We start from the raw sequence: 9,567 nt of genomic DNA on the forward strand, positions 1-9,567 counted from the left end.
TCAACTCACGCTTCCTCCTCCACTGGGTCCTCCAATTTTTTGCCATAACAAAGGAAAAAACCAACAAGGACTGAATTGCACAGGCTGGGTAAACAAATAAGCGTGAGAGTAGCTTGCTTATTGCGGCGGTTACTACCCCTAACCAATTAAGCTAGATACTTCATTTAGATGCAGTTCTAGCATGGATCTCTACATTAATGGTGGGGGTGGAAGGAAAATAGAACCAAAAGGTTACTAAGGGCCAAGAGTAACAGATAAGTATGAGGAAAAAAAAGTGTGAAAGCTGGCTGGGCAGACTGGATGGGCCATTTGGTCTTCTTCTGCATCATTTCTAGGTTTCTATGAAAACTGCTTCAAGTCGACAGACTTCTTTCGGGCCAACATCTTTGTGGCTGCAGGAGGCAGTGAAGAAGCTCAGATACAAAAAACAGGCCGAAGCCAACCCTGAGAGAAGGATTTAGTGAATCGAGACTGGGAGCACAGCTCTTAGGCAGCCATTCAGCAGCGTGAAGTCACTTCCTCCATCCAGCGACATTCTAGCCATATAACTGTTGCATTCGTGCCTGCTTTCGCCCTCGCTCCACCCTCTCTACCTGTGTGGAGATTCCCTCTGTGCCTGATGGATGGCTTGATGCCGTGGCGTCTCCATGCCGCTTCTCCCCGGCGTCCCCGTGCCGGCTCGACACTGCAGATCTGCCATGTTCCTGATGACGTAGGGCGTGCGCGCGCTCCAAAGTATGTACCAGCAAGGGCGCGAACCGCAGGGGCGTCCCCCTGTATTGACGTCATTCACTTCCAACATAAAACGTCTTTACTTTTGCTAACAACTCGAGTTAGCAAGGACTCCGATTGGACTAGCTCCGGCTGTCCAAAGACTACCTTGCACCACAGGAGTGTTTGTGGGATTTCTCCGGACCTGCTTCACTCTTGCAGCATTGCCTCTCCGGACCTACCAGGGGTACTCGCTCCTCGGGTGCCTCATTCTCTTTCTCTATTTTAGATTACAGAAAGGAACCGGTACTCGCCCCTTGAGGGCCCATGTTCTTAAACCCTCTGAAGACTCTCCATTTCCTGGAAGCGATTGCAAGAGATGGACATTGTGAGTTATTATTTCAGACTACAGACAGGAACCGGTACTCGCTCCTCGCAGACCTATGTTCCTGAACACTTTGAAGATTCTCCTTGCCCAGAAGCCACCGCAGGTACAGATATTGGGGTCATTTTCAAAGGAGTTACGCATGTAAATGTGACATACTATCGTAGCAATTTTCAAAAGCTATTTACTCGAGTAAAGTGCACTTACTTGAGTAAATCCTATGGACAATTCAATGGCATATATTGTAGCAATTTTGAAAAGCCCACTTACTTTCAAGTGTATTTACTCGAGCAAAAACCAGTTTTGCTCGAGTAAATGCTTTTTAAAATCTACCCCATTGTGAGTTACTATTTCAGATGGTATTTAGGAACCGGCACTCGCTCCTCGAGGGCCTGTGTTCCTGAACACTCTGAAGATTCTCTATGACTAGAAGCTATTCCAGATACAGATTAGTGTGAGTGACCACCGCTCTCTCAGAGCTTCCCTGGAACCAGGTACTCATTCCTCGAGGGCCTAACCCTTTCCAACTACTGAGTCATAGCAAGACCTTGTGAGTTATTATCTAGTACTGGCTATGTATATCTGCATATCCTGTCTATTCACTATCTACAGTCTCTTTGCAGCTCAGCAACCTGGGAATCGCAGTTCCAGTATCTGAGGGACTTCAGCCCTGCCGGGCATACCAGCTCACTACTGCCACCTCTGGTGGTTATACTACTTATCTAATAAAGAACTATCTGTGTCTGTCTCCATACTCCAGCCTAGCCGGTGGTCCCTCTCGGGACTCCCTCCTGAGGGCGCTGTCATCTGCCATCGGCCCAAGGATTCACCTATTTACTTTCTGTCCAGCTGAGCACCATCTCCAGTACTCTGCTGGTACAGATTGCCAACTCTGCAGTCTATATTAACATTGCCATTCCTTAGCAGACCCATAGGAGGCAGTTCACTACAGATTGCTATTCCTCCCTTAGGGGAGGGAATTCCATCAGCTATTCGCATCTGCTCGCTCTTCCCATCCGCAATTGCGCAAGTCGCTTCTTACAATTGTGCAAGGCGATAATACATTTCTCTGGAGAGGAAAGAGAGCAAGGTTAAGCTATAATGTGCTAATGTTCTTGAAAAAATATGGAGGTCTAAAATTACCGCTTTTTTACTTTTATAATATGGCTTGTCAAATGTGATTTTGCTGGGAATGGTATCATGCACAATTTAAGTTCAAAGTCTCAGATTTGATAACAGATAATTATATCCCTTCAAGCCTATCAATGTCTTACATGCCCGAACAACGGATCTATCTCCCTCAGTCCAAAACCATATTTTAATTAAGCCTGTGGCTTAATTAAAGAGACTGTAGATATTTTGTTGAGACTGTAGATATTTTTGTTGATATTAAAGAGACTGTAAATATTTTTGTTGAGAATTTAGGGCGAATCCCTTTAATACTAAACTTTTGAGCTTGTCTGGCATTTTGGCTTTTTTGCCCTGATTGAATAATCCACTATTTGCAAAGTGGGAATCAGCTGGCATAACATCTCTGGAGAACATATATTATGCAACCCAACAAATGGTAATCTCCTTTGATCAACTGAGATCTCAATTTCAAGTCCCATCTAGGCAATTCTATATGTTTTTGAAAAACAAGACATTATTTACTACAAGCATTGACCTGCAACTCTAATCTCTTTGATACAGATTCTGTAATAAACCTGTTCATTAAAGTGAAAAAGCATAGCAATTCTTTATCTTTCTGGTATAAATAAAGGTTTAGCAAAGAGTCTGAGCAACTTTGTGTACCAATAACCAAGTCATGGACGAAGCTGTTAGCCACTCAATATCACAAAACATTTTCTAACAACTCGAGTTAGCAAGGACTCCGATTGGACTAGCTCCAGCTGTTCAAAGACTACCTTGCACCACAGGAGTGTTTGTGGGATTCCTCCGGACCTGCTTCACTCTTGCAGCATTGCCTCTCCGGACCTACCAGGGGTACTCACTCCTCGGGTGCCTCATTCTCTTTCTCTATTTCAGATTCAGATTTGAATATGCCTTCACCAAAGTTCAATAAATGCAATTTAAACTACTACATAAGTTATACATCGATAATGTACGTGCCTGAAAAATGCATATCTGTGACACTGATATCTGTCTAAAATGCCACAAGGTCAGAGGAATTCTGATACACAACTTTATTTTGTCCTACTATGTTTCCTTTCTGGAAAGCAGTTCTCCAAGTTATCGAATGCACAATTCAACAGAAGCAGTCTCTGACTTGTGATTTCCTTATACTTGGCTCCACACATTGGTTGTTTACCTCTACAAAGGCTATTGTAAAATATGTACAGAAGACAATGTGTGATAGTAAATGGAATTTACTCTAAAGAGAGAGCGGTGATGAGCGGAGTGCCGCAAGGGTCGATGTTGGGACCGGTCCCGTTCAATATCTTTGTGAGCGACATCGCGGATGGGATAGAAGGTAAGGTTTGTCTATTTGCGGATGATACTAAGATCTGCATCAGAGTGGACACGCCGGAAGGAGTGGAGAGAATGAGATGGAATTTAAGGAAGCTTGAAGACTGGTCGACGTTATGGCAGTTGATTCAATGCCAACAAGTGCAGAGTCATGCATATGGGCTGTGGAAATCCGAAAGAATTGTATTTGATGGAGGGTGAAGGGCTGATGTGCACAGAATAGGAGAGAGACCTTGGGGTGATAGTTTCTAATGATCTGAAGTCGGCGAAACAATATGACAAGGCGATAGCTAAAGCCAGAAGAATGCTGGGCTGCATAGAGAGAGGAATATCGAGTAAGAAAAGGGAAGTAATTATCCCCTTATTCAGGACCTTGGTGAGGCCTCACCTGTGCTCAGTTCTGGAGACCATATCTCTGAAGGGATAGAGAAGGGCACCCAAAAAGGTGGGTAGTCTTCATCGAATGATTTATGAGGAGAGAATGAAGAATCTAAATGTGTATACCCTGGAGGAAAGGAGGAGCAGGAGTGATATGATACAGACGTTCAGATACTTGATAGGTTTTAATGATCCAAAGTCAACGACAAACCTTTTCCGTTGGAAACAAATCAGCAGAACCAGGGGTCGTGATTTAAAACTCCAGGGAGGAAGACTCAGAACCAATGTCAGGAAGTATTTCTTCATGGAGAGGGTGATGGATGTCTGGAATGCCCTTCCGGAGGAAGTGGTGAAGACCAAAACTATGAAGGATTTCAAAGGGGCATGGGATATAAACACTGTGGATCCATAAAGCCTAGAGGATGGAAATGAAGAGAAGAGGTATAGGGGTGGCTTGCAGGAATGACGGCTACTACCTGGTGATTAATACCCTTATTCAATAAATGTTCACATGGTTAATGCGACTCCAACATTGCTCTATACTTCAATGGCAAGAGGAAATGTGGAAAAGAGGATTTGCATTCAGGCAACAACCAACAAGGTAGCACAGTCTGGGTAAACAAATAAGCGTGGGAATAGCTTTCTTGTTGCAGCGGTTACTACCCCAAACCAATTAAGCCTGATACTTCACTTTCAATGCATATCCAGCGTAGATCTCTGCTTCAACGGCAGAGGGAATGAAGATAAAAGGATTTACATTCAGACAACAACCAACAAGGATTGAATTGCACAGTCTGGGTAAACAAATAAGCTGACATGGGGAGCAGGATACCCAACTTGGGATCCAGTTAGGGACCTCACTAATGAGCCATAAGGTTGACCCATTCTACTAGGTTTTATTTATATTTACATCTTTTCTGTATAGCTTAGACCATTCAATATTATATTCACTATCATGAAAACAAGGAGGTAGATATTCAAAACCTATTTAGACGGGTAACCTAATAGATATCTGTCAAAGTGGCTTTCCTGGTTATATTCAGCCCTTATCTGGTTAAATTCTAGCCAAGTAACAAGTTATTGTTAGGGATCTGCTGCTTGAGTTAGCAATCTGTTAGTGAACTGCTGCTGGATGCTCCTGTAAAGGGAGGAGCTAGCAATCTGTTGTGGGATCAGCTGCTAGAGAGAGCAATCGGATAGGATCCTGCTGCTGGACACTCCCACAAGGGAGGAGCCAGCAGTCTGTTGTAATATTGCTAGCGGTTAGCAATCTGTTGTAGGGTCTTAACTTTGCTCTCTTTCCTCTCCATAGAAAGTGTATTAGCACCTTGCGCAATTGTAAGAAGCGCCTTGCACAATTGCGGATGGGAGGAGCGAGCAGATGCGAATAGCAGTCTGATGGAATTCCCTCCCCTAAGGGAGGAATAGCAATCTGTAGTGAACTGCCTCCTATGGGTCTGCTAAGGAATGGCAATGTTAATGTAGACTGCAGAGTTGGCAAGCTTACCAGCGGAGTACTGGAGATGGTGCTCAGCTGGACAGAAAGTAAATAGGTGAATCCTTGGGCCGATGGCAGATGACAGCGCCCTCAGGAGGGAGTCCCGAGAGGGACCACCGGCTAGGCTGGAGTATGGAGACAGACACAGATAGTTCTTTATTAGATAAGTAGTATAACCACCAGAGGTGGCAGTAGTGAGCTGGTATGCCCGGCAGGGCTGAAGTCCCTCAGATACTGGAACTGCGATTCCCAGGTTGCTGAGCTGCAGAGACTGTAGATAGTGAATAGACAGAATATGCGCCTTGTGCAATTGTAAGAAGTCTTGACTCCTGATCCAAACTGGAGGCATTTCCAACTTATAGAGCAATTTCGGCAAGAGGGCCATCTTGAACAAATCATTTCTACCAAACAGCGATAGTGGGAGGTCTTTCTATGCCATTAATTGTGTTCGTCTAATCCACCAAAACTGTAATGTTCAAAGCATATAGTTAGGAAAGGTCATGAGGTATCCATAGGCCTAAGTATTTAAGTGACCCCCTTAGACCATGATAGTGGGAAGTTACCTTGCCATGTCATTTGTAGCAAAGGTGAAATGGGTAGGGCTTCAGATTTAGAGAAATTTATCCTCAGACTGGCAAATTGCCCAAATTGCACAATAAGGAATATAAGAGCAAGCAGTGCAATATTAGGGGGCCGATGCAATACAGTGCGCTGAGCCCAGCGCACTGTATAACCTGCAGTTGGACGCGGGTTGTAGAGGCGCTAACTAATCCCCTTATGCAATAAGGGGATTAGCGTCTCTACAATGCAAGTCCAACGTGGAGTGAAACTAATAGCATTTATCACATGCAAATGCATGTCTAGAACACACATTTTAGCGATCAGAAATTAACGTCTGCCCGGAGCAGACGTTAATTTTGAGTGATACTAAAACTAGTACAGAAAAGCAGCAAAAACTGCTTTTCTGTACTGCCTCCTACTTAATATCTTTGGGAAATTAAGTGGAAGGAACAACTCTTTAAAAAAATAATTAAAAAAAAAAAAAAAGTTTAAAAAGCACTGGCAGGGGTTTGGAAAATGGATGCTGGTTAATTCAGCGTCCATTCTCCGAACCTGACTACCGGCACCAGAAGGCGTGTATAAAATCAATATTAACGTGTCAGGCACTTAATATTAATTTATTCACTCCTTCATTTATTGCCCAATGCCCATTGGTCCTTTTCACTGACATTTGTCAGTGGAAAGGACCAATCCCCTTAGGACAGCCTTCTGAAAGGTGATTGGTCCTTTCACTGACATGTGACAGTAAAGGGACCAATCCGCAATAAGTGAAGGAGTGAATAAATTAATATTAAGTGCCCGACACTTTAATATTGATTTTATACACTCCTTCTGGTGCCGGTTGTCAGGCTGGGAGAATGGACGCTGAATCAGCGTTCATTTTCCTAACCTCTGCATGTACGCTGGTTAAGAAAACGGGACGCTGATAAATTCAGCATCCGTTTTCTTAACCGGCAGACAGCCACCCTAGCGCCTCCTCAATAACGCAAGCTCTAATTTAAATATTGCATCACGCCCCCAGAAGAGGTGCCTGGGGGCGCGATATGGAAGCGGGCGCTGAATACACAGCGCCTGCTTTCAGCACGAGTTTTTTGCATCGGCCCCTTAGGGTTTCTTAAAAATAAGAGCATGTCGTCTGTAAATAAGCAAATGTTATACTCTTTCGATCCCAAGCGAAAACCTTGAATATCCAAGGTATTTTTTTATTTTAATAACCAATGGTTCCACTATCAAGATATAAAGCAAGGGGGATAGGGAACTTCCCTGTCTAGTGCCACTTTCAAGTGCAAAGGGCTCAGATAGTTCTCCATTTATATTAATGCAGGTAGTAGGTGCCATGTACAAGAGCTCAATCCATGCTATAAAGGTTTTAGGGAAACCATATTTCTCTAATAACCAGAACATGTAATCCCACTGGACATTATCAAACGCTTTTTTTTAGCATCTAAACTAGCAATAAGCCCATTGGGATTTTCTAACTCTCCAGACCACAGGGCTTCTATTAATTTACGTATGTTGGTAACTGTTTCTGTTTTTTACAAAGCCGGTTTGATCTGGGGCAATGAGGTCTGGAATGATTCCACTCGGCCTGTTGGCTAATATAGTGGCTAAAATTTTAATGTCCATGTTAATTAAGGAGATGGGCCTATAAGAGCCTGCTTGTTTTAAATCTTTTCCAGGTTTAGGAAAAACGACAATTAGGGCTTTGTTAATATCTGAAGACCAGCTGCCTTTGTGGACACACGTCTGGTATAGCTTTTGTAAAGGTGCTATCAATTCCTCTTTTAGCAACTTGTAAAATTCGGCTCTAAAGCTGTCTAGTCCCGGTGCCTTTGCCAAAGATAACCAACTTATCACATATGATATTTCCGAGGCGGAAATGGGATTAGCTAATCGTTGACACCAAGTCTCTGGTATTTGAGGTAGCTGTAGTTGCTCAAAAAAGTTCTCTCAAGCTTTTTCAACTTTCCCTTTCCCAGAGTATAATGATCGATAAAAATTGAGCATTTCAGTGATTTTAGCTTGAGAGGTATGGGTATTTCCATTAGAATCTGTCAGGTTCGTGATGTAGTGTTTAGGCTTAATGTTTTTAATCAGTCTTGCTAGAAGTTTGCCTGCTTTATTTCTCTGTCAATTTATTGAGTTTTAAGGTGCAAAATGTGTTTTATTTCTCTTTGGTATAGTAAGCGATTTAAGGTTTTTGTAACAGAGATTATCTCATCTTGGAGTGCACTAGCCAGGTTAGAGATATGTTGGGTTTTTTTTTTAGGGTTCTCAGTTGATTTTGAAGTGACAGTATTTCTTGGTCTCTAAGCTTATTTTTGTGGGCCACATATCTGTCCACGAGTACCGCTGTAGTAGCAATCCAAAAGATATCGCTTGGAAGGTCCTCGTCGTGATTAAATTCTACATATTCTTCCCACTTATTTTTAAGTAAGTGGTAAATTCTTTGTCATAATATAGCGTTAGTGAGAGCCTCATTGATATGAAGTTCTCAGACGCATAGGTACAGCTAATTCTATGGATATATGTGCATGATTGGAAACCGTGATTAGGTCAATATTGGCAGCTCTAAGTCTAGGGAATAAATCGGCTAAGATCAAGAAAAAATCAATTCTTGAATAGGAGTTATGGACGGTAAAATAATATGTGAAGTCTAACTCCATTGGATGTAATATACGCCAAGATTCAATCAGTTGGAACTCCTTCATCAGGAAGTAAACCCTCTCCGATGTCCTGCTATGGTTGATAGCCTCACTGGCTTAGTATCTAACGTGGGATCAATAGACAGATTAAAGTCCCCTCCTAGTATTAATTTATGTTGTAGGTGTTGCCCTATTTCAGATGTCAGGCCCACAAAAAAATCATGGCTATAGGTATTTGGGGCATAAATATTACAAAGTAGGATTTTTTTGTTGTTTGACAGTTCCACTCACAAAGAGGAATCTCTCAACTTTGTCCTTAATTTATTTATAAATAGTGAAAGAGCAATCTTTTGTATCAAAATGGCAATACCTCTCTGTTTTGTAGAGTAAGAAGCATAGTAGCATTAACCTACCCAATCTTTGTTTTAGCTTACTATGCTCCTTATCCGGTCTTTTGTATGAACACAATCTGTGCCCCCACCCTCTTTAAATGGTTCAAAATCTTTTTGCGTTTAATAGGGGAGTGTAAGCCCCGTAATTTAAATGATAGTATTTTTAGGTCAACTATAATCAATAGCATAACAGGAACTGACATGCCAGTATATTAAGCATTGTTGAGATCTTGTGACCCCATCCAGCCTTGGCGTCCAAGTCCTAATTAATTTATAGGCTCCGGTAGTATTACAATAACTATCCACATGTAGTTCTTAACTCTAGTCTAACTTCATTCATTCCTTTAAACACTTACAACTTTAGCCATATATACAGTTACCGCACAACACATCCATATCATGAACCATGATCCTAAGGGCCACATATTCACTAATTTGTCTCTAGTCTTCCTTCCCTGGATAAAGATGTGTCCTTCGGGCTTACCACTCGTAGCATTATTTAACGCTGATGAACGGTACATATTCAGG

Source organism: Rhinatrema bivittatum, chromosome 4, assembly GCF_901001135.1.
Source record: "Rhinatrema bivittatum chromosome 4, aRhiBiv1.1, whole genome shotgun sequence".
In the NCBI taxonomy this organism is placed as follows: domain Eukaryota; kingdom Metazoa; phylum Chordata; class Amphibia; order Gymnophiona; family Rhinatrematidae; genus Rhinatrema; species Rhinatrema bivittatum.